Below are 26,712 nucleotides of genomic sequence, written 5' to 3' on the forward strand. Positions count from 1 at the left end.
CTCTATGTGTTGAAAATCTTTAAGTTATGCTTGTTTCGCCTTCCTATGCTTGTTGATTCTTGCTCCCATAAATAGTTTGCTCACAAAATCCCTATGCATAGGAAGTAGGTTAGACTTAAATGTGCTAGTCATATTCTTCATGATGCTATCTTTGTGTTTCAATTCTTATCTTTTATGTGTGCATCATTGAAATCATCATGCCTAACTAAAAAGGCATTAAAGAAAAGTGCTTGTTGGGAGACAACCCAATATTTACCCTTACTGTTTTTGTGTGTTCACATGATTATGCTACTGATATAATCATGCTTTATAGCTTTTGTTTCAATATAGTGCCAAGTAAAGCCTTTGGGATAGTGTGGATGATAATTGACTTGATTCTGTGCAAAAACAGAAACGTTTGCGCTCAGTGGAGGAAATTTAAAAATTCACTGGAACATCCTTTTGATCTGAATGTTTTACACAAGATTGATATACCAATTTTCTAGATTTTCCTAATTTTTTAGAATTTGGAGTTACAGAAGTATGGAAAATTTCCAGATTACTACAGACTGTTCTGTTTTTGACAGATTCTATTTTAGTTGTGTTGCTTCCTTATTTTGATGAATCTATGAGTAGTATCGGAGGGTATGAACCATGGAGAAGTTGAAATACAGTAGATATATGATACGTCCATTTTGCATCATGCTTTTATATCAATATTTATTGCATTATGGGCTGTTATTAGACATTATATCTCAATACTTATGGCTATTCTCTCTTATTTTACAAGGTTTACCATGAAGAGGGGGAATGCCGGTAGCTGGAATTCTGGCTGGAAAAGGAGTAAACATTGGAAACCTATTCTGCACAGCTCCAAAAGTCCTGAAACTCCACGAAACATCTTTTTGGAATTAATAAGAATTTTTGGGCGAAGGAAATACACTAGGGGGCCCACACCTCGTCCAGGAGAGTGGGGGCGCCCCCCTACTGGGCGCGCCCCTTGTCTCCTGGACCCCCTGGTGGGCCCCCTGTGTCCATCTTCTGCTATATCAGAGCTTTTACCCTAGAAAAAATCATGGGCAAGCTTACGGGACGAAACTCCGCCGCCACGAGACGGAACCTTGGCGGAATCAATCTAGGGCTCCGGCGGAGCTGTTCTGCCGGGGACACTTCCCTCCGGGAGGGGGAAATCATCAGCAATGATCCTCTCATCGGGAGGGGGTCAATCTCCATCAACATCTTCACCAGCACCATCTCCTCTCCAAACCCTAGTTCATCTCTTGTATCCAATCTTGTATCAGAACCACAATATGGCACCTATGGGTTGCTAGTAGTGTTGATTACTCCTTGTAGTTGATGCTAATTGGTTTACTTGGTGGAAGATCATATGTTCAGATCCTTAATGTATATTATTACCCCTCTGATTACGAACACGAATATGCTTTGTGAGTAGTTACATTTATTCCTGAGGACATGGGTGAAGTCTTGCTATTAGTAGTCATGTGAATTTGGTATTCGTTCGATATTTTGATGAGATGTATGTTGTCTTTTCCTCTAGTGGTTTTATGTGAACATCGACTACATGACACTTCACCATTATTTGGCCCTAGAGAAATGCATGGGTAAGTAATAAGTAGATGATGGGTTGCTAGAGTGACAGAAGCTTAAACCCTAGTTTATGCGTTGCTTCGTTAGGGGCCGATATGGATCCATATGTTTAATGTTGTGGTTAGGTTTACCTTAATACTTCTTTTGTAGTTGCAGACGCTTGCAATAGGGGTTAACCATAAGTGGGATGCTTGTCCAAGTAAGGGCAGTACCCAAGTACCGGTCCACCCACATATCAAATTATCAAAGTACCGAACGCGAATCATATGGACGTGATGAAAACTAGCTTGACGATAATTCCCATGTGTCCTCGGGAGCTCCTTTATCATTATTAGAAATTATGCAGACTTATCCTTTGATACATAAAGGATTGGGCCACCTTACTGCACTTTATTTACTTTATTTACTTGTTACTCGTTACTGTTTATCTTTTCACAAAACTATCTATTACCTATTATTTCAGTGCTTGTAGTGAAAACCTTACCGAAAACCACTTATCATTTCCTTCTGCTCCTTGTTGGGTTCGACACTCTTACTTATTGAAAATACTACGATAGATCCCCTACACTTGCGGGTCATCAATATAAACCCAATATAAATTGTGAATGACTGAAATAAACAAGGCATAAATGATCAATATAACAACCAAATATAGCCATTGAAAACTTGACAGTCTCACTGGAACCAACCTAACAAGCAAATAAAGATAAACATGGCTTATGCTTGAAAACTGGACAAATGCTCACTTCAACCAACCCTGACAAGCAAATACAGATAAACAAGGCATTTGCTTGAAAACTGGACAAATGCTTAAAAAAGCAACCTAACAACCAAATACAGATAAACAAGGCATCTGCTTGATAACTGGACAAATGCTCACTACAACCAAACTAAGACAAAATACATATAAACAAGGCATCCGCTAGATAACTGGAAAAATGCTCACTACAACCAACCTAACAACCTAACACAGATAAACAAGGCATCTACTCACTATAAACAACCAAATATAGCCATTCGTGGAACTAAAGTGGACAATTCATACTTAAACATCACGTAGCCCTATTGCACAATACATTTTTGCATAACTAAAATAATTAATCACAACACAGTTATAGCACCACACGACAAATGCTACTACAACAAAGGGTGCGGTTTGGCAAGCTAGACAATGTAAGATTTGATGATAGGATGTTGCCTGACATTTCATGGACGTGATCCTTCTAGTTGGAAGAGCACAGACCCATGGTGGAAGAACCTTTGTGGGTGCCCTCTGAGGGAGTCCTTGTCGGTGGGAAACGACAACTATGGGATCACAAGAATCCCTTCTGCGGTTGTGGGGGCACAGGGTTGTGAGAAGAGCAGGATTAGCAATCAGCACAAGGATCGTTTACCCAGGTTCGGGACGCGAGGATGCGTAAAACCCTAGTCCTGCTTTGGTGGATGTATTGAGTGCTCTTAAACCCCTGAACTAGCTACGGTGGCTGCGTGGTTCAAAAAAGCCGAATCCCTCTCTAGTACGCCATGGGCCTCCTTTTATAGTCGAAAGGGGCTGCCACAGCGGCACACAGGAGGTGGAAAGGCCTACAGTGCTATGAGCTTATTGCTCATATTACAAGACAAGACACATTTAATGCGTAGCTTAGGTGTCCTCTTGCTTTATAGGGGACGGGAGCGAGGCCCGTCCCGTCTGTCGCCGCTCCCCCTCGCTTCGACACGCGCCCTAGCCAGGGATGCATGCGGCGCCATGTAGGCAGGCAAGCAGCTGAGGTGGCGTGGTGGTGGAGCCTCCACGAAGATCTGCATGCCGCCACGCAGGTGTGTGCTGAGTTGTCCTGGAAGCTACATGTCGCCATGCAGGTGCCTGCGCAGCTGGTTGGGCTGGCAGCTGCATGTGAACGGCGGTGGAGACTTGGTTGGTGCGGGCCTGGAAGTGGCTCCGCTGACTCCCTTGGCAAGGGTCTTGTCGGGTGGCCCGGCAAGGGTCTTGCCGTGGCACGCTGTCGTCCCCGGCAAGGATCTTGCCGGTGGTCTTGTGGGTTTCCTTGGCAAGAATCTTCTCGAGGATTGTTGCCTTCCAATCCTCATCTAATCTTGAATATTCTTTGTCTTCACAAAGATCTGCATGCCACCAAGGAGGTGCCTCCCAAGCCCTGGCCCAACGTGGTTGATGGTGTTGGATACCGTGGGTTCGAGGGTGTCTCACTCCACTAGTGTGGGCGAGCCACCCCGGCAAGGGCCTTGCCGGGGAAACCTGCTTCGTCCATCTGCTCTCTGTGGTCTCGGTCTCTGGTGTTGTGCTGATTGTTTCAGTGGTTTCGACTCCTCCCTTCTGCCCTGCTAAGTGTGGCTTCGGCCCGTGGCTCTGACTGCCCGTGCACAAGTAAGGGGTACAAAGGAGTGCCCCTTCTTTAGTACAACGACAGGAGCCCCCGGGCCTGGGCCACACATAGGCGCAACGCGTTGTTGGGCCAGGCCCAAAATGGTGCGCGGGCAGGCGGGGCGGTTTTTACCTCAGTAACTTTTCGTCTGATGCATTTCCCCACAACCCGTGTTGGATGCACGATGTGGGGGTCGCGCGCGCGTTCGTGACCGAAGCACGCTGGCGTCATCTTGCAGTGGATAGTAAAGAGACAGCTTGTGTGTCCCCTTGAGACCACAGGGCCACCGCTCATTTACTGCCCTTACTTGGGAACTGTTGCTCCACGCGTCCCATTGCGCCCGTCTCTTGCGCCATGTTTGCTGCATGCATGACGCAGAGGGAATGACAGGTGCGCAGGATATGGGAAGTCGCACGCGCGTGGGTCCGTTCCCCATGCGCCTTCAATTGGGCGGGGAGGGTCGTCGACGGCCCTGCCCGTTGTCACTTCAATGAGCCGGATTGCCTGAAAGGGGTGGCCGAGCCCCGCCCCCGCCCCTTTATAAAGAGGGGAGTGGGAGGAACGGCGCCTCTCAATCCTTTGTCATCCGCTTCTCCCCATTCCTGCCCCCTCCTTCCTTCTTCCATGGCGAGGGGGCGTGGCGACGCTTCAGTAGTGGCGGCGAGGGTCTCAGCTAGACAACGCATCGCTCCTCCCCAAGAGCTCGTGGCGGCAGAGCCAGCCGTTAGAGGAAGGGGGAGGGGGCGTGGTCGAGGCCGTCGCGGTGCCCAGGGAAGATGAGGATGGGGCGGCGCATCGGCCTCGCCTCTGCCAGCGGCCCCTCCCCCGGTGGACGGCCACATCGGGGACAACCCTTACGAGTTCTTCATCAGGCTACACCAGCCACCGCGCCGTCGTCTTCGCCTCCCGACTCCATTTGCGTGGGGGATGGAGCTAGACTCGTCGCAGGCGCTGCGACTGCATATGAGGGGCTATGAACAACAACACATGGGCCGATGTCGAGTTACCTGCCCCTCACGTCATGTATCTTCGCTGAGGGTGGAAGACTTTTGCCCGCATCCATAGCCTGACGGAGGGGCTCACTCTCCATTTCAAATTAATGGAGAGCGGTGTCCTCTCTGTCAAGGTATTTGGGCACTTCGTTACTCGCGTAAGGTTTTGCGTGGAGAGCTCCTCTAACGATGAAGATTCCTCCTCGAGCGAGAGTGGCGAGGAGAACAACGGCAGTGACAACGAGGGTAGCGGGTGGCAGGATAACGGGTCCGACTAAGCGTCGGGCGCTGCTCGGGCCAACACCGGCGACCCAATCATCCGTGTCGCCAGCTCCTTGAACTTCTCGGGGTCGCCTCCTTGGGCGGCTGGCGTAGGAAGGCCGGAGAAGGCGAAGAAGGCGGGCGGCGGGCCGTCAAGTCGGAGTAAGATGACACCGACGCCTTCATAGCATATTGACGGACCGCTGCCTCACCTTCCAGCTTTTCCTCCGGCGCCACCACTGCCAACCCTCTCCTAGGCGACCGCCGGCGTGTTCTCTTGGCGCCTTTTGCTGCTCCTACCTCGCCTAGGCGCCCCTTTTGCCCTTTTGCTTTCTTGTTTCATTTCCTGAGGAGAGGGACAAGAAAGGAATTACGGGCCTCTTATCTTTTTTTAATTCGTAAGCCCACGGGCCTTATTTAGATCTAAAACCTGTAATCTTCCTGTTCATGTTTATATTCCGTACAACTGTACCTATATGGAACATATTAATGGAAAAAGGGGGCTTGCCGAGTCTTGTGTGTGCGTGTGGGCAAAGCCCATACCAAGGAACAGATCCTTGTTATTTTTAATATAAACACCACTACCCGATAGCAGGGCTTGCCATTCCCCCACTCCGTTCGTCCATACTCACACGTTTGGCGGAGGCAGGGACGAGGTGGGGGTGGGCCCTACGCTTTCTTCCTTGTTGCCGCGGCTACAACCATATTCCGAACCAAGAAGCTCTTGGGTGAGAGGTACGAGGGGAGCACGACAGCTTTGGAATAAAACGAGGTTCCATACGTCCCATGTTTTATATGGAAATGCACGACAGGGAATGGGAAAACTTATCTGAATCTGCAGCCCCCGGCAAACCCGACTTGCCGTGGGTGGACCCTCGTGTCTTTAGCCCTCGGCAAGCTTGGCTTGCTGGGTCTGGAGCGCCGGCTTGTTCTCTTCCTTCCACTTGGCTTGGTGGAAACATTCATGTACCCTGCGCATCGAAGAGGATAGATAGGAACAAAATGATGCAAGCTCGACCTCTATGCTAGGTGTTAGTCGCCGCTAAGCACTATCAACCCTAACTAAGGGAGGGACTCAATCTAGCATGCATTCTATAACTTAGGGCACCAGTGCTTCATTTATTTATGCTCAGGGTCTGCACCTGGCTTTGTACAAAGGGTTACATGCCTTGCCGGCAAGGCTTATACAAAAGGTGGCTTGCCGGGAGGCCCGGCAGCCGCGCCTTACGGGTAAAACTTGCGAAGATGCTCAATGTTCCAGGAGTTGCTCACTGGAATGGCATCTTCAGTCTCCAGGCGGACTGCGCCGGGCCTGGTGACTCGTGTTACCCAATAAGAGCCTTCCCACTTCAGCGTCAACTTGTTGGAATTCTTGGCCGACTGAACATGCCGAAGAACAAGGTCGCCTTCCTCAAAGCTCCGGGCATGAACCTTGCGGCTATGGTAGCGTCGCAAGGCTTGCTTGTAGCATGCTGCTCCCACAGCCGCCCGGAGACGATCTTCCTCAAGGAGCGTTGCGTCATCTTGGCCGCAATCGCTCTTGCTCAAGCTCATCATAAGCGAGCACTCGAGGTGACCCATATATGAGTTCCATGGGGAAAACTGCTTTAGCCCCGTAGACCAGGGCAAAGGGTGTCTGGCCGGTGGCTCGATTTGGCGTCATCCTGATCAACCAAAGAACCGCCGGCAACTCGTCAATCCAGCGCCTTCCACTCTTGCGCAGCCTGTCAAAAGTCTCCATTCTTAAGCCTCGCAGAACTTCAGCGTTTGCTCTCTCTGCTTGGCCGTTGGTTCGTGGGTCTGCCACGGAAGCAAAACAGACCTTGCTGCCGAGATCCTCAATGTACTGCATGAAGGCACGGCTCGTGAACTGTGTGCTGTTGTCGGTGATGACCCTGCTGGGTACCCCAAAACGGCAAACTAGCCCCTTGAAGAACATGATGGTTGACTACGTTGTCACCTTCCTCACCGCTTCCACCTCTGGCCACTTTGAGAACTTGTCGATTGCAACGTACAAGTACTCAAAGCCCCCGGTGGCACGAGGGAAAGGGCCCAATATGTCGAGCCCCCTGACCGAGAAGGGCCGGGAGAGAGCAATGGTTTGAAGAGCTTGGGCTGGTTGATGAAGCTTCTTCGAATGAAACTGGCACGCTTCACACTTGGTTACTAGTGTCGTTGCATCCTCGAGGGCAGTGGGCCAGAAGAAACCTTGCCGGAAAGCCTTGCCAGCAAGGGCCCTCGACCCTATGTGTGAGCCACTTATGCCTCCATGTATCTCTGCCAACAGCTCTAGTCCTTCCTCCCGGGAGATGCACTTCAATTTCACCCCATTCGGTCTTTTTCTGTACATGACGTTGTCGATGAATTGGTACAGAGAAGACCGGCGGGCTACTCTCTCTGCCTCTTCCTGCTCCTCAGGAAGCTCTCCCATTTGGAGGAATCGGACAGTGTACTGCGCCCATGCCGGAGCTTGTGGTTCAACGGCAAGGACCAAAGGCATCTCTACTGCCACGGGAGAGGCCGTCTCTACGGCCATGGCCCGAGGCCCTGCCGGAGTCGGTTGCCCCGCGGCAGGATCGACATCCACGGTAACACCTTTGCCAGCGGCTCCGGGGAGCTTGGTGGGGAAGTACTTGCCGGGGCCTAGCTTCCTCCGCTTGTTCTGCCCTATTTATGGTTCGAAGCATGGTTGAGTTAACCAAAGCCCAAAAGTACATCGTTCCATAGGTAGCTTAAGGGCAGCACGCTTTGACAGGTAGTCGGTGTTGTCGTTTTTCGTCCGGGGGACATGCTCTGCTCGTATACCGTCAAAGCGCTCCTCCAGTTTCCTCACTTCATCCACGTAAGCTTCCATCAATGGGCTTTGATAATCCTTGTTAATCTGCCAGACGACAAGTTGCGAATCACCCCTGACGATGAGCTTTTTGACTCCGAGGTCCGCCGCGATCCTGAGACCGGCAAGCAAGCCCTCGTACTCGGCGGTGTTGTTAGTTGACATCTCCCGTGGAAAGTGCATTTGGACGACATACTTGAGGTGCTCTCCGGTGGGTGCGACAAGCAGCACACCAGCACCGGCGCCTTGCAGCGAAAAAGCCCCATCAAAGTACATGATCCAATTGCGGCTCGTCTCCTTGCCGGGAGAGTGGTCTCCTATACCTCTTCGTCCGGCGTCGAGGTCCATTCTGCAACAATCTCCGCCAAGACTCTGCTCTGAATCGTCAAGGTACTTTTGAACTTTAAACCGACACTCAACAGCTCCAGGGCCCATTCCACGATCCTCCCCGTTGCATCCGAGTTATGCAGTATCCATTGCAACGGGAGGCGGGTGACCACGGTGATCTTGTGCGCTTGCAAGTAATGATGCAGCTGCATCGAGGCCATAAGGAGGCCAAAGAGCAATTTTTGCACACCTGAGTACCTCGACCTAGCCCCCTGCAAGAGGGAGCTGCCAAAGTAAACAGGGTGCTGCACCTTTTCTTCTTCTGCGCCACTTCACCCAGTCGCGCAGGCCCTGTCGCACTAGCGTCAGCCTCTGCCGGGGACTCAGTCTTGCAAGGACCGAGCCCTGCCGGGGAGGGTTCCGGCTCACGATCCATTGACTCTGCCGCTGCCGCTGCCTCTTCACTGACCTCTCTCTGCGCCACTAGTGCGGCGCTAACCACCTGATTTGTGGCCGCTAGGTACAGCAGCAACGGTTCTTGTGATTTGGGTGCAACCAGCACTGGTGTAGAGGAGAGGTACTTCTTCAAATCCTGCAGCGCTGCCTCGGCCTCCATGGTCCACTCCATTGGGACCGTCTTTTTCAAGATCTTGAAAAAGGAAAGGGCACGCTCCGCGGACTTGGAGATGAATCTTCTCATTGCGGCAACGCAGCCAGTGAGCCGACGCACGTCTTTGATCCATTTAGGTGCCTCAATATGCTCGATGGCCTTGATCTTATCTGGGTTTGCCTCAGTCCTGCGCTACGACACAAAGAACCCGAAAAGCTTGCCGGATGGGACGTCGAAGACACACTTCTCAGGGTTCAACTTGAGGTTGATCTTGCGCAGGTTCGCAAATGTTTCCTCCAGATCTTGCACAAGTGTTGATTTGTCCTTGGTTTTGACGACTATGTCATCCATATAAGCCTCCATATTTCTATGTAGCTGGGGCTCAAAACCAATTTGGACTGCTCTTGCAAAGGTTGAGCCATCACTCCTCAACCCGAAAGGCATCCACAAAAAGTAATACGTACCACATGGGGTTATGAACGTTGTCTTCTCCTTGTCTTCTTTTGTCATGAAGATCTGGTGGTAACCTGAGTAGGCGTCGAGGAATGATAATAGGTCACACCCAGCCGTGGGGTCAACAATTTAGTCGATGCACGGTAACGGGAAGGGATCCTTTGGACAAGCCTTATTAATGTCTGTGTAATCAATACACAATCTCCACTTCCCGTTTGCCTTGTGCACCACCACCTGGCTGGCCAACCACGTCGGGTGGAGCACCCCCCTTACCAAGCCTGCCGCCTCTAGTTTTCTGATCTCCTCCATGATGAACTCCTGCCTCTTTAGATCTTGCTTCCTGACCTTCTGCTTGATGGGCCGTGCATGAGGACAGACAGCGAGATGGTGCTCAATCACTTCCCTGGGAACACCGGGGATGTCGGAGGCTTGCCATGCAAACACATCGACATTCGCCCGCAGGAAAGTGACGAGCTCGCTTTCCTATTTGCTGTCGAGGGTGGAGCTTATGGTAAAAGCTCCCCCCGTGCCGTCCTCCTTGACGGACACCTTCTTGGTCTCTAGTGGTGCAGCACTGGACTTCTTGCTCTTGCATGTGGAGCTCTCTGGCATGTCCTCAACGGGAGCGCAACACCCCGAAGAGGTTCGCTTGCTGGAGTGGGTGCGAGGGGTCTCGCTGGTCTTTTTCCCTCGCAGGACTCCGTCGGCAGGAGTAGGTGCCTTGGCGGCAGCTGCTGCAACTGCTTCCCAGTAGAGTTGGTCGGCGCAAATCAATGCGTCTTTCTTGTCAAAGGGGACAGTGATGATGTTCATCGGCTCGGGCATCTTCAGCATGTTGTAGGCATAATGTGAAGCCGCCATGAACTTGGCTAGTGCCGGGCGGCCGAGGATCCTGTTGTAGGGCAAGGGGATCTCGGCTACATCAAAGACAGTCCTCTCCATCCTGTTGTTCTGCTCGCCTCCGAACATCACGGGAAGTGTGACCTTTCCCTTCGGCTGGTTCCTCCCCGGGTCGACCCCTTGGAACGTGCCCGTATCCTCGAGGTCTCCATCAGGGATCTGCAGCCTCTTGATCACAACAGGCGAGATCAAGTTCAGACCGGCCCCGCCGTCAACTAACATCTTCTTCACCTTGAGGTTGTGGATTGTTGGTGAAACAACAATGGCAAGCACCCGACCGCAGTAGTGCGGTTAGGATGGTCCTCGGTGTCAAAGATGATAGAAGTGCTGGACCACTTCAGCGGCTTCCGTGCGTCGAGTGACAGCTCCACCGCTGTGATCTCACGCGCCCACTGCTTGAGCTAGCGGTGGGATGTATGTAGCGAGGCGCCACCATCGATGCACATGGCTTCTGTGGCTTTTTGGAACTCGTGGTCGACGGATTCATCATCCTCATTGTGATCATCGTCTCCCTGCTTCTTGTCGCGGCCCCGGGCAGGCCTCTCCTGCTGATTATCTTTGCCGCGGCGGCCTCCTTGGCCGCCAAGCTTCTTGCCGGATCCCTCGGCACCCTCTTGGCCCTTCTCCTTGTCTCGCTGCTCATACTCGGCTTTCTGCTTCTCAGCGAGAAGCTCCACTTGCTGATAGTTCTGGAGGTCATGGCCCTTGTGTTGGGGAACGTAGTAATTTCAAAAAAAATCCTATGCACACGCAAGATCATGGTGATGCATAGCAACGAGAGGAGAGAGTGTTGTCCACGTACCCTCGTAGACCGAAAGCGGAAGCGTTAGAACAATGCGGTTGATGTAGTCGTACGTCTTCACGGCCCGACCGATCAAGCACCAAAACTATGGCACCTCCAAGTTCTAGCACACGTTCAGCTTGATGATGTCCCTCGAACTCCGATCCAACCGAGTGTCGAGGCAGAGTTCCGTCAGCACGATGGAGTGGTGAAGATCTTGATGTTCTACCGTCGCATGGCTTCGCCTAAGCACCGCTACGATATTATCGAGGTGGATTATGGTGGAGGGGGGCACCGCACACGGCTAAGAGATCCAAGGGATCAATTGTTGTGTCTATAGGGTGCCCCCTTCCCCCGTATATAAAGGAGTGGAGGAGAGGGGGCCGGCCAAGGGGGTGGCGCGCCCTAGGGGGGAGTCCAACCCCAACCGAGAGTAGGACTCCCCCCTTTCCTATTAGGAGTAGGAGAGGGAAGGAAGAGGGGGAAGGGAAGAAGGAAAGGGGGGGCCGGCCCCCCTCCCAATTAGGATTGGGCTTGGGGGGGAGCGCCCCCTCCTTTGCTCCTTCTCCCTCCTTTCCACTATGGCCCAATAAGGCCCATATACCTACCCGGGGGTTCCGATAACCTCCCGGAGCTCCGGTATAGTCCCAATCTCACCCGGAACCTTTCCGGTGTCCAAATATAGTCGTCCAATATATCGATCTTTATGTCTTGGCCATTTCGAGACTCCTCGTCATGTCCTTGATCACATCCGGGACTCCGAACAACCTTCGGTACATCAAAACTCATAAACTCATAATAAAACTGTCAACAAAACCTTAAGCGTGCGGACCCTACGGGTTCGAGAACTATGTAGACATGACCTAGAACTATTTCCGGTCAATAATCAATGGCGGAACCTGGATGCTCATATTGGCTCCTACATATTCTATGAAGATCTTTATCGGTCAAACCGCATAACAACATACGTTGTTCCCTTTGTCATCGGTATGTTACTTGCCCGAGATTCGATCGTCGGTATCCAATACCTAGTTCAATCTCGTTACCGGCAAGTCTCTTTACTCATTACGTAATGCATCATTTCGTAACTAACTCATTAGCTATATTGCTTGCAAGGCTTATAGTGATGTGCATTACCGAGAGGTCCCAGAGATACCACTCGGACAATCGGAGTGACAAAACCTAATCTCGAAATATGCCAACTCAACATGTACCTTTGGAGACACATGTAGAGCTCCTTTATAATCACCCAGTTACGTTGTGACGTTTGGTAGCACACAAAGTGTTCCTCCGATAAACGAGAGTTGCATAATCTCATAGTTATAGGAACTTGTATAAGTCATGAAGAAAGCAATAGCAACATACTAAACGATCAAGTGCTAAGCTAATGGAATGGGTCAAGTCAATCACATCATTCTCCTAATTATGTGATACCGTTAATCAAATGACAACACATGTCTATGGTTAGGAAACATAACCAGCTTTGATTAATGAGCTAGTCAAGTAGAGGCATACTAGTGACATCAAGTTTGTCTATGTATTCACACATGTATCATGTTTCCGGTTAATACAATTCTAGCATGAATAATAAACATTTATCATGATATGAGGAAATAAATAATAACTTTATTGTTGCCTCTAGGGCATATTTCCTTCAGTCTCCCACTTGCACTAGAGTCAATAATCTAGTTCACATTGCCATGTGATTTAACACCAATATTCATATATGTATATGATTAATACCCATAGTTCACATCGTCACGTGATCAACACCCAAAGGGTTTACTAGAGTCAATAATCTAGTTCACATCGCTATCTGATTAACACCCAAATTGTACTAAGGTATGATCATGTTTTGCTCGGGAGAGAAGTTTAGTCAATGGGTCTGTCACATTTAGAGTTGTATGTATTTTGCAAATATTCTATGTCTACAATGCTCTGCATGGAGCTACTCTAGCTAATTGCTCCCACTTTCAATATGTATCCAGATTAAGACTTAGAGTCATTTGGATCGGTGTAAAAGCTTGCACCGATGTAACTCTTTATGACGGGATCTTTTATCACCTCTATAATCGAGAAATATTTCCTTAGTCCTCACTAAGGATATTCTTGACCAATGTCCAGTGATCTACTCCTAGATCACTATTGTATTCCCTTACCAAATTCAGAACAAGGTATACAATAGGTCTGGTACATAGCATAGCATACTTTATAGAACCTATGACTAAGGCATAGGGAATGACTTTCATTCTCTTTTCTATTTTGTGCCGTGGTCGGGATTTGAGTCTTACTCAATTTCACACCTTTGCAACACATGCAAGAACTCTTTCTTTGACTATTCCATTTTGAACTACTTCAAAATCTTGACACGGTATGTACTTATTGAAAAATTTATCAAGCGTCTTGATCTATCTCAATAGATTTTGATGCTCAATATGTAAGTAGCTTTACTGAGGTCTTTCTTTTAAAGAACTCCTTTTAAATACTCCTTTATGCTTTCAAGCAAAATTCTACATCATTTCTGATCAACAATATGTTATTCATATAATATCAGAAATGCTACAGAGCTCCCACTCACTTTCTTGTAAATACAAGCTTCTCCAAAAGTCTATATAAAACCATATGCTTTGATCACACTATCAAAGTGTTTATTCCAACTCTGAGAGGCTTGCACCAGTCCATAAATGGATCACTGGAGCTTGCACACTTTTGTTAGCACCTTTCGGATTGACAAAACCTTCTGGTTGCATCATATACAACTCTTCTTCCAGAAATCCATTCAGGAATGCAGTTTTGACATCCATTTGCCAAATTTCATAATCATAAAATGCGGAAATTGCTAACATTATTCGGACAGACTTGAGCATCGCTACAGTTGAGAAAATCTCATTGTAGTTAACACCTTGAACTTGTCGAAAACCTTTTTGCGACAAGTCGAGCTTTGTAGATAGTAACACTACTATCAGTGTCCGTCTTCCTCTTAAAGATCCATTTATTTTCTATGGCTTGCCGATCATCGGGCAAGTCCACCAAAGTCCACACTTTGTTCTCATACATGGATCCTATCTCAGATTTCATGGCCTCAAGCCATTTTGCGGAATCTGGCTCATCATCGCTTCCTCATAGTTCGTAGGTTCTCCATGGTCAAGTAACATGACTTCCAGAATAGGATTACCATACCACTCTGGTGCGGATCTTACTCTGGATGACCTACGAGGTTATGTAGTAACTTGATCTGAAGTTTCATTATCAATATCATTAGCTTCCTCACTGATTGGTGTAGTCATCACTCGAACTGATTTCTGTGATGAACTACTTTCCAATTCGGGAGAAGGTACAATTACCTTATCAAGCTCTACTTTCCTCCCACTCACTTCTTTCGAGAGAAACTTCTTCTCTAGAAAGGATCTATCTTAGCAACGAATATCTTGCCTTCGGATCTGTGATAGAAGGTGTACCCAACAGTTTCCTTTGGGTATCCTATGAAGACGCATTTCTCCGATTTGGGTTCGAGCTTATCAGGGTGAAACCCTTTTTTCACATATGCATTGCAACTCCAAACTTTTAAGAAATGACAGCTTAGGTTTATTGCTAAACCATAGTTCATATGGTGTCGTCTCAACGGATTTAGATGGTGCCCTTTTTAACGTGAATGTAGCTATCTCTAATGCATAACCCCAAAACGATATTGGTAAATCAGTAAGAGACATCATTGATCGCACCATATCTAGTAAAGTACGATTACGACGTTCGGACACACCATCACATTGTGGTGTTCCAGGTGGCGTGAGTTGAGAAACTATTTCACATTGTTTGAAATGAAGACCAAACTCATAACTCACATATTCGTCTCCACGATCAAATCGTAGAAACTTTTATTTTTCTTGTTATGATGATTTTCCACTTCACTCTGAAATTGTTTGAACTTTTCAAATGTTTCAGACTTATGTTTCATCAAGTAGATATACCCATATCTGCTCAAATAATCTGTGAAGGTCAGAAAATAACGATACTCGCCGCGAGCCTTAACACTCATCGGACTGCATACATCGGTATGTATTATTTCCAACAAGTCAGTAGCTCGTTCCATTGTTCCGGAGAACGGAATTTTAGTCATCTAGCCCAGAAGGCATGGTTCACAAGCATCAAATGATTCATAACCAAATGATTCCAAATATCCATCTTTATGGAGTTTCTTCATGCGCTTTACACCGATATGACCCAAACGGCAGTGCCACAAATAAGTTCCACTATCATTATTAACTTTGCATCTTTTGGCATCAACATTATGAATATGTCTATTACTACGATCGAAATCCAACAAACTATTTTCATTGGGTGTATGACCATTGAAGGTTTTATTCATGTAAATAGAACAACAGTTACTCTCTGACTTTAAATGAATAACATATTGCCATAAACATGATCAAATCATATTCATGCTCAACGCAAATGCCAAATAACATTTATTTAGGTTTAACACTAATCCCGAAAGTATAGGGAGTGTGTGATGATGATCATATCAATCTTGGAACTACTTCCAACATTCATCGTCACTTCCTCTTCAACTAGTCTCTATTTATTCTGTAACTCCTGTTTCGAGTTACTAATTTTAGGAACCGAACAAGTATCAAATACTTAGGGGCTACTATAAACACTAGTAAGGTACACATCAATAACATGTATATCAAATATACCCTTGTTCACTTTGCCATCCTTCTTATCTACTCCCTCTATAAACTAATATAAGAGTGTTTAGATAACTAAAGTAGTGATCTAAACGCTCTTATATTAGTTTACGGAGGGAGTACCAAATATTCAGGGCATTTCCACTTCCAGTGACCATTTCCTTTGCAGTAGAAGCACTCAGTTTCAGGCTTTGGTCTAGCTTTGGGCTTCTTTGCGGGAGTGACAACTTTCTTGCCATTCTACTTGAAGTTCCCTTTCTTTCCCTTTGCCCTTTTCTTGAAACTAGTGGTCTTGTCAATCATCAACACTTGATGCTCTTTCTTGATTTCTACCTTCGTCGATTTCAACATCACGAAGAGCTCGGGAATCGTTTTCGTCATCCATTGCATACTATAGTTCATCATGAAGTTCTAGTAACTTGGTGATGGTGACTAGAGAGCTCTGTCAATCACTATCTTATCTGGAAGTTTAACTCCCACTTGATTCAAGCGATTGTAGTACCCAGACAATATGAGCACATGATCACTAGTTGAGCTATTCTCCTCCATCTTTTAGCTATAGAACTTGTTGGAAACTTCATATCTCTCAACTCGGGTATTTGCTTGAAATATTAACTTCAACTCCTGGAACATCTCATATGGTCCATGACGTTCAAAACGTCTTTGAAGTCCCGATTCTAAGCCGTTAAGCATGGTGCACTAAACTATCAAGTAGTCATCATATTGAGCTAGCCAAACGTTCATAAGGTCTCCATCTTCTCTTGCAATAGGTCTGTCACCTAGCGGTGCATCAAGAACATAATTCTTCTGTGTAGCAATGAGGATAAACCTCAAATCACGGATCCAATCCGCATCATTGCTACTAACATCTTTCAACATATTTTTCTCTAGGAACATATCAAAATAAACATAGGGAAGCAATAACGCGAGTTATTGATCTACAACATAATTTGCAAAATACTACCAGGACTAAGTTCATGATAAATTAAAGTTCAATTAATCATATTACTTAAGAACTCCCACTTAGACAGACATCTCTCTAGTCATCTAAGTGATCACGTGATCCAAATCAACTAAACCATGTCCGATCATCACGTGAGATGGAGCTGTTTTCAATGGTGAACATCACTATGTTGATCATATCTACTATATGATTCACGCTCGACCTTTCGGTCTCCGTGTTCCGAGGCCATATCTGTATATGCTAGGCTCGTCAAGTTTAACCTGAGTATTCCGCGTGTGCAAATATTTTGCAGTCGTTGTATTTGAACGTAGAGTCTATCACACCCGATCATCGCGTGGTGTCTCAGGACGAAGAACTTTCACAACGGTGCATACTCAGGGAGAACACTTCTTGATAATTAGTGAGAGATCATCTTAAAATGCTACCATCAATCAAAGAAAAATAAGATGCATAAAGGATAAACATCACATGCAATCAATATAAGTGATATGATATGGCCATCATCATCTTGTGCTTGTGATCTCCATCTCCGAAGCACCGTCGTGATGTGGTGGGCTCCTACTTCTATGACAAAAAATCATGACAGAAAATGGGCTTTTCGTCCTGGGCGGGCCGGAGACGCAGCTGCATGACATTCTTTGGGCCATCCATGACGGGAAAAACCATGGTAGAAGCGAGGGGTAGGAAAATTTTGGGGAGTTGCCGGTTACGGTGGGAGGTCGGGGGCCGAGCGATGCGTGTTTATCTCGTACACGTACGTGCGTGTCTGCGAGGCATTGGCTCTAACTGAACCCGAGTGAGGAGTTGGGCTCTAACTGAACCCGAGCGATTGCACTGCAGGCAACGCGTTACTGAACCCGAGCGATTGATCGATGGCCGTTAACTGAACCCGATGGAGCGATTCCTTCGCTACTGCTGCTAACTGAAGCCGATCGATTGGATGAACAGTGAGCATTGCAGGGGGGTTTGGATGAACATTGAGCAGTGGCATTGCATCTGGATGAACAGGACCCCGTGGTGTGGAGGGCTGGATAAACAGTAGACGGTGGAGGGGTGGCCGTGGAGGGGTGGTTGAACAGGACCTCGTGGTGTGGAGGGCTGGATGAACAGTAGACGGTGGAGGGGTGCCCGTGGATGGGTGGTTGAACGATAGCCGATGGAGTAGTGCACGGTGGAGGCTGGATGAACAAGAGCCCGTGGAGGCTGGAGGGGGTCGACGGTGGAGATGAACAGTATCCCGTGGAGTCCCGTTTTGCGGTACGCCACACCCCTCCCGATGAACAGGAACCCCGTTTCGACCGTAGCGCTCCAACGAAAGTCCATTTCGTCCGTTTTGCGTACGCCACACCCCTCCCGATCAACAGGACCCATGTTTCGACCGTAGGAGGACTGTTTCGTCCGTTTTGCGGTACGCCACACCCCTACCGATCAACAGGACCCCCGTTTCGACCGTAGGAGGTCCGTTTCCTCCGTTTTGCGATACGCCACACCCCTCCCGATCAACAGGACCCTGTTCCGAACGTGGCTGGTTGAACACAAGGCCATTTCCTTCGTTCTACGGTATGCTAGGCCTCGTTTCCATCGCCTGTTCCGTCCAAGCCGGTTGGCTCCCACGCGTTCCGTTGCCTCCCGATGAACACGATCATTCAGTTGCCTCCCCATGAACACGACGCATTCCGTTGCCTCCCCATGAACACGACACATTCCATTGCCTCCCCATGAACACGAGCCCTCGCCGTACGTATGCGCGACTAGGCGTTCGAGACCCCGCCCATATGTACACATATGTGGCCGTATTTTCTTTCTTACACCCTGGCCGTTGTACGTATGTGTACATGCTACGTGCGCACCTCTACTACGACACGTGCGCGCCTCTACTATGACACGTGCGCGCCTCTACATCGACTAGTATGTACGTACACGTTCACGACCAGGATGACAATGCTACGTATGCTTCGACCAGATGGGTCCCGACTGTCAGGCACTTCCTTGCCTACGAAGATGTAGATGGTGGGTCCTAGCAATCGGGGGGGGGGGGGGGGGTGAATCGTTTTGGTTTTTTTTGCCCGGACGCACTTCCTTGCGTGCGAAGGTGTAGCTGCCGGGTCCCAGCAGTCAGGGGGCGAATCGTTTTTTTGCCCAGACGCACTTCCTTGCGTGCGAAGGTGTAGCTGCTGAGTCCCAGCAGTCAGGGGGCGAATAGTTTTTTTTTTGCCCAGACGCACTTCCTTGCGTGCGAAGGTGTAGCTGGTGGGTCCCAGCAGTTGGGGGGTGAATCGTTATTTTTTCGGACACACTTCCTTGTGTGCGAAGATGTAGCTGGTGGGTCCCAGTAGTCAGGGGGGTGAATCGTTTTTTTCGGACGCACTTCCTTGCTTGCAAAGATGTAGCTCGTGGGTCCCAGCAGTCACAGGGCGAATCATTTTTTTCGTGAAATACGGAGGCCCATCCGGTGGGTCCCCGCTGTCAGGTGGAGGAATAATTATTTTGCGCGTAATAAGGAGGCACTTCCTTGCGACTGCCGTGGACCCAGCTGTCAGCCTCTCCACGTACAGTCCATGTCTGATGGAAGTCATTCCTTGACCACATTGACCACGCCGCGCCGAGAGCACCATGGCGGTGGACGATGGCGAGGCCAAGGAAGGGGACGACGCGGAGCCGGGGAAGACGCGGCAGTGGATGCACACCCGGAGAGGAGTACGAGGTTTCACTGGTTTGGCTACGCTGCCGTCACCGCAGAATAACAGAGGGTGTGGGCGAGTGGAGGGATGGCCTGGCCAGCGGTGGGAGTAGTAGGGGGCGGTGAGGCCTCCGCGGCAGCACAGCCGACCACGGGAGGCAGGAGCAGGCGGGACGACTGGTGCTGCTTTGGGCGGCTGGAGCAAGAAGACCAGAGGTTGAAGAAGCACGAAGGCCGTTGGATGGACATCGTACGGTCACTGCAGCTAGAATCGTTTATATTGACTAAGTTGCAAAGCCCTTGGTATGTCAACTTAGTAGGCCCACAGGTAAGATTCCAAAACGGTGCGCCCCGGATGTCAGGGGGAGGAATCATTTTTTGGCGAGTGAAGCTAGAATATCCGAGATTGAAGAAGAAGCACGGCATCCGTTGGATGGACATCCAACGGCCACTGCTGCTAGAACCGTGTGTTGACTATAAGTTGACTATAAGATGGACATCCAATGTCAACTCTGTTTTTTTAGGGGACGCGTCAACTTAGTAAGGCCAGAAGTGTGTGGTAGAGAACTTACAGCCCATTTGAGATTTGTAAAAATGTGTAGCCCATTTTTGAATTCTAATGGAATTTACTACAACCCATTTACAGTTTGTTAAAAGTACAGCCCATTTCAACCAACCGTTCAAAACAGAATTCAATAAAATTTCCCACATTTTGATGGGATCCGAATATTTTTATCCTGAAATTTCTAGTCAGATTAAATACAATTTCAATATAAACTTATATTACGTAAAAATCCAAAGAAACATTGCGCTCGCAACAATTAATGAAAATAAAATTTTCAATATTCCAAAAATAATATTTAATAAAGTAATCACTGTTTGGTGCATTTTTTATAGTTACTACCTAGTTTTTATAATTACATCCCATTTATTATTTCTTAAAGCCCATTTTCTTGTTAAGCCTAATGCATCCCTCTTAGGAAAGGTTTGCAGCCCAGCAGGGCGGAGAATAACAACTTGACCTTGCCTGGGTATTCCTAGAAAAAGTATAGCTGGGCTAGCCATTTCCAGCTTGAAAAAATTAATATCTGGGCTGGATATCTGGCCTGGGCCAGACGGGCCACAGCCCGCCCAGTTAATACCTGCAGTGATGTTTTCGTTGTTGTTCAGAGGAGAAAAATTAATATCTGGGGTAAACATCAAAAAACTCTGCAGTGCTCACACCTCAAAAACACAAATACTGCTCGAGCTGCTTGGTCCCAACAACTGTCGGCCGCTTCTTGTGCAATTCTCTCGTTTATTAACTACTCCCTCCTTTCTGGTTTATAATGCTCAATTCAAAAATCTAACCAATCAAGGTAGATGGCGAGTGGTGGAATAATTTTTGTAGTGTTGCAAAAGCACCTAATTAATGCTCTTGTTATACTCAAAAAATTATGTTTATCAATGCATTAATTGCAATGCATGCATGCATAAAGTACATGCATTGGTCATTTTTCTCTTAATACTTGCATGCAATGATTTAATGCACCTTGGAATCTGAACATGAGATGGAAAACAACCAAATTGAGCCTTATAAAATGGAAAAACTAAAATTTTGAGATAAGCCCTATAAACCGGAAAGGAAGGAGTACATAGGTTGACAATGGTGTGGGACCGTGATGTTGGGAAACCAGGTGGAAGCAAAATAAATTATAGTTATATATATATATATATATATATATATATATATATATATATATATACATATATATATATATATGTGTGTGTGTGTGTATGTATATGTATATAATAAGGAGGCACTAGCGTACGTGAGGCTATGGACCTGGTGGGTCCCCATTGTCATCCTATCCAAGTAAAGTCATCTCCTCGCCCGTGCGCGCTTTTCGCCCGAAACAATCAGCATCGGCCGCCCCGCTTCCCGGTGCACACGATTGCTCCGCCTTCAAACGACACAAGTGTCGTCCGTCTGTCCATCTGCCGCACACATTAATGATACGCGGTTGCCGAGCGGCTACTCCGGAGCCACACGTCTGTCCCTCCGCCAGCCCACCATTGCTATATAAACTGTTGTGCCGGCCATAGTGATACGTCTCCAACGTATCTATAATTTTTGATTGCTCCATGCTACTTTATCTACTGTTTTGGACTACATTGGGCTTTATTTTCCACTTTTATATTATTTTTGGGACTAACCTATTAACCGGAGACCCAGCCCAGAATTGCTGTTTTTTTCCTATTTCAGTGTTTCGAAGAAACGGAATATCAAACGGAGTCCAAACGGAATGAAACCTTAGGGAACGTGATTTTCTCACCGAACGTGATCCAGGAGACTTAGACCCTGCTCCAAGGAACAAAAGAGGCGGTCACAAGGGTGGGGGGCGCCCCCCTAGGGCGCGCCCCCTGCCTCGTGGGCCCCCTGTTGCTCCACCGACGTACTCCTTCTTCCTATATATACCTACGTATCCCCAAATGATCAGAATAGCTGCCAAAAACCTAATTCCACCGCCGCAACCTTCTGTATCCATGAGATCCCATCTTGGGGCCTGTTCCGGAATTGCGCCGGAGGGGGCATCCACCACGGAGGGCTTCTACATCAACACCATAGCCCCTCCGATGAAGTGTGAGTAGTTTACTTCAGACCTTCGGGTCCATATCTTGTAGCTAGATGGCTTCTTCTCTCTTTTTGGATCTCAATACAATGTTCTCCCCCTCTCTCGTGGAGATCTATTCGATGTAATCTTCTTTTTGCGGTGTGTTTGTTGAGACCGATGAATTGTGGGTTTATGATCCAGCTTATCTATGAACAATATTTGAATCTTCTCTCAATTCTTTTATGTATTATTGAGTTATCTTTGCAAGTCTCTTCGAATTATCCTTTTGGTTTGGCCAACTACATTGGTAGTTCTTGCAATGGGAGAAGTGCTTAGCTTTGGGTTCAATCTTGCGGCATCCTTTCCCAGTGACAGAAGGGGCAGCAAGGCACGTATTGTATTGTTGCCATCGAGGATAACAAGATGGGGTTTTTACCATATTGCATGAATTTATCCATCTACATCATGTCATCTTGCTTAAGGCGTTACTCTGTTTTTAACTTAATACTCTAGATGCATGCTGGATAGCGGTCGATGAGTGGAGTAATAGTAGTAGATGCAGAATCGTTTCGATCTATTGTCTCGGACGTGATGCCTATATACATGAGCATTCTCTAGATATGCTCATAACAATGCTCAGTTCTGTCAATTTCTCAACAGTAATTTGTTCACCTACCATAGAATATCTATGCTCTTGAGAGAAGCCACTAGTGAAACCTATGGCCCCCGGGTCTATTCTCATCATATCAATCTCCATTACTTTATTACTTGCTTTGTTTTTACTTTGCCTTTTACTTTTCACTTTGCATCTCTATACCAAAAATTAACAAAAATTATTATTTATCATCTCTATTAGATCTCACTCTCGTAAGTGACCGTGAAGGCATTGACAACCCCTAATCGCGTTGGTTGCGAGGAGCTATCGTTTTGTGTAGGTACGAGGGACTTGTGCGTGGTGTCATACTGGATTGATACCTTGGTTCTCAAAAACTCAGAGAAATACTTACGCTACTTTGTTGCATCATCCTCTCCTCTTCGGGGAAATCCAATGCAGTGCTCAGAGGTAGCAAGAAGAATTTCTGGCGCCGTTGCCGGGGAGGCGCACGCAAGCAAGTCAACCATACCAAGTACCCATCACAATCCCTATCTCTCGCATTACATTATTTGCCATTTGTCTGTCGTTTTCCTCTCCCCCACTTCACCCTTGCCGTTTTATTCTCCCTCTCTTTCCCAATCTCCTCCTCTCTTTCCCGTTTGCCTTTTTTCGTTGCCTTTCTGTTTGCTCGTGTGTTAGTTTGCTTGCTTGTCGTTATGTCTAATCCCTTATCCACTCCTATATCTCCTGAGTTTGAAGTTCTTCACTTCAAGCAAAGGCAAGGAGAAAACTTAAAAGATGCTTGCTATAGGATGATGGAATCTTATCGTAAGTGCACCCTAGAGGTGAACTATAGAATTCTTCTTCGTAACTTTTATGTTGGGTTAAATATGACGTATAGACAACTCTTGGATTGCATGGCCAAGGGAAATTTCATTGAGATTGATCCAAGTATTGCGCATGAAATTATAGAGGGAATAGTTGGAACACTACCCCAAAAGGGAGGATCTCATCCTACCCAGGAAGAAACCCAAGTGTTTGTGAAGATTTGCGAAGTAACAATTTTTTTACAAAAGTCTCCTGAGCCTCTTAAAAGTATTAGCGGAAATCTTCACCGTATGAATATGTTGATTACTCTTTGTAATAAGCGGTTGGATTCTTTAGATCTAAAAATTTCCGAGTATGAAGGGAAGCGGGAAGAAACCCCCCCCCCCCCCGGATTCGAGCATGACTCCGCTAAAAAACTGAAAATTAAAGATAGCAATACCTAGATCTATCCGTGCTTTTATGCATAGCTAGGGGCGTTAAACGATAGCGCTTGTTGGGAGGCAACCCAATTTCATTTGTGTTTTTTGTGTTTGCTTCTGTTTAGGAATAAATAATGCATCTAGCTTCTGTTTGGATGTGGTTTTATCTTTTAATTAGTGTTTGTGCGAAGTAGAACCTATAGGATAACCTACGATGATAGTTGATTTGATTCTGCTGAAAAACAGAAACTTTGCACGCACGAATATAATTTTGTTAATTCACAGGAACATGCTTTTGCGTTGATTCTTTTGGATACTGTTCAATAAACAAATTTTCCAGGACTTCCTATTTTGGTAGGAATTTTAGAGTTCCAGAAGTTTGCTTTAGTTACAGATTGCTACAGACTGTTCTGTTCTTGACAGATTCTGTTTTACGTGTGTTGTTTGCTTATTTTGATGAATCTATGGCTAGTAAAATAGTTTATAATCCATAGGGAAGTTGGAATACAGTAGGTTTAACACCAATATAAATAAAGAATGAGTTAATTACAGTACTTTGAAGTAGTCTTTTGTTTTCTTTCTCTAACGGAGCTCACGAGATTTCTATTGAGTTTTGTGTTGTGAAGTTTTCACGTTTTGGGTGAATTCTTGTGATGGATTATGGAACAAGGAGTGGCAAGAGCCTAAGCTTGGGGATTCCCATGGCACCCCCAAGATAATCGAAGGACACAAAAGAGTCAAAGCATGGGGATGCCCCGGAAGGCATCCCCTCTTTCGTCCACTTCCATCAGTAATTTACTTGGAGCTATATTTTTATTCACCACATGATATGTGTTTTGCTTGGAGCATCTAGTATTATTTTTGTCTTTGCTTGTTAGTTTACCACAATCATACTTGCTGTACACACCTTTTGAGAGAGCCATACATGAATTGGAATTTGTTAGAATACTCTATGTGCTTCACTTATATCTTTTGAGCTTGATAGTTTTGCTCATAGTGCTTCACTTATATCTTTTGAGCGTGATAATTTTTGCTCTAGTACTTCACTTGGATCTTTTAGAGCACGGTGGTGGATTTGTTTTAAAGAAACTATTGATCTCTCATGCTTCACTTAGATTATTTTGAGAGTTGCTAATAGCATGGTAATTTGCTTAATATTAATACTTGGTATTTAAGATATGTCAAACTTTCTTTTGAGTGAATTGAATACTAAGATAAGTTTGATGCTTGATAATTGTTTTGAGATATGGAGGTGATAATATCAAAGTCGTGCTAGTTGAGTAATTGTGAATTTGAGAAATGCTTGTGTTGAAGTTTGCAAGTCCCGTAGCATGCACGTATGGTTAAAGTTGTGTAACAAATTTGAAACATGAAGTGTACCTGGCTTGTGCATCCTTATGAGTGGCGGTCGGGGACGAGCAATGGTCTTTTCCTACCAATCTATCCCCCTAGGAGCATGTGCGTAGTACTTGATTTTTGATGAATTCTAAATTTTTGCAATAAGTATATGAGTTCTTTTGACTAATGTTGAGTCCATGGATTATACGCACTCTCACCTTTCCACCATTGCTAGCCTCTTCGGTACCGTGCATTGCCCTTTCTCACCTTGAGAGTTGGTGCAAACTTCGCCGGTGCATCCAAACCCCGTGATACAATACGCTCTATCACACATAAACCTCCTTATATCTTCCTCAAAATAGCCACCATACCTACCTATCATGCCATTTCCATAGCCATTCCGAGATATATTGCCATGCAACTTCCATCATCATCATCATGACATACATTACTTTTGTCATATTGCCATTGCGTGATCATGTAGTTGACATCATATTTGTGGAAAAGCCACCATGCATTATTTTTCATACATGTCACTCTTGATTCATTGCACCATCCCGGTACATCGCCGGAGGCATTCATATAGAGTCATATCTTGTTCTAAGTTTCAAGTTGTAATCCTTATGTTGTAATCCATAGAAGTGTGATGATCATCATTGTTAGAGCATTGCGCAAAAATAAAGAGAAAAAGAAAAAAAGAGGAAGAAAGGCCAAAAGAAAAAAAAAGAAAGGCCCAAAAAAAGAAAAAAAAGGAAAAAAAGGGCAATGCTACTATCTCTTTTTCCACACTTGTGCTTCAAAGTAGCACCTTGTTCCTCATGTAGTAAGTCTCATATATTGTGCTTCAAAGTAGCACCTTGTTCTTCATGTAGTGAGTCTCATAAGTTGTCTTTTTATACTAGTGGGTATTTTTTTCATTATAGAACTTGGCTTGTATATTCCTACGATGGGCTTCCTCAAATGCCCTAGGTCTTCATGAGCAAGCGAGTTGGATGCACACCTACTAGTTTTCTTTTGTTGAGTATTCATAACTCTAGTGCATCCGTTGCATGGCAATTCCTACTCCTCATGTCGACATCAATTGATGGTCATCTCCATAGCCTGTTGATTGTCCTCGTCAATGTCAGACTTTCTCCTTTTTTGTCTTCTCCACACAATCCCCATCATCATATTCTATTCCACCCATAGTGCTATATCCATGGCTCATGCTCATGTATTGCGTGAAGGTTGAAAAAGTTTGAGATTATTTAAGTATGAAACAATTGCTTGGCTTGTCATCGGGGGTATAGAAGTTGGGAACATCTTTGTGTGATGAAAATGAAGCGTAGCCTAACTATATGATTTTGTAGGGATGAAATTTCTTTTGCCATGTTCTTTTGAGAAGACATGATTACTTTGATTAGTATGCTTGAAGTATTATTGTTTCTTATGTCAATATGAACTTTTGTCTTGAACCTTTCGGATCTGAATATTCATATCAC

This window comes from Triticum aestivum, chromosome 2B (assembly GCF_018294505.1).
Source record: "Triticum aestivum cultivar Chinese Spring chromosome 2B, IWGSC CS RefSeq v2.1, whole genome shotgun sequence".
Taxonomy (NCBI): domain Eukaryota; kingdom Viridiplantae; phylum Streptophyta; class Magnoliopsida; order Poales; family Poaceae; genus Triticum; species Triticum aestivum.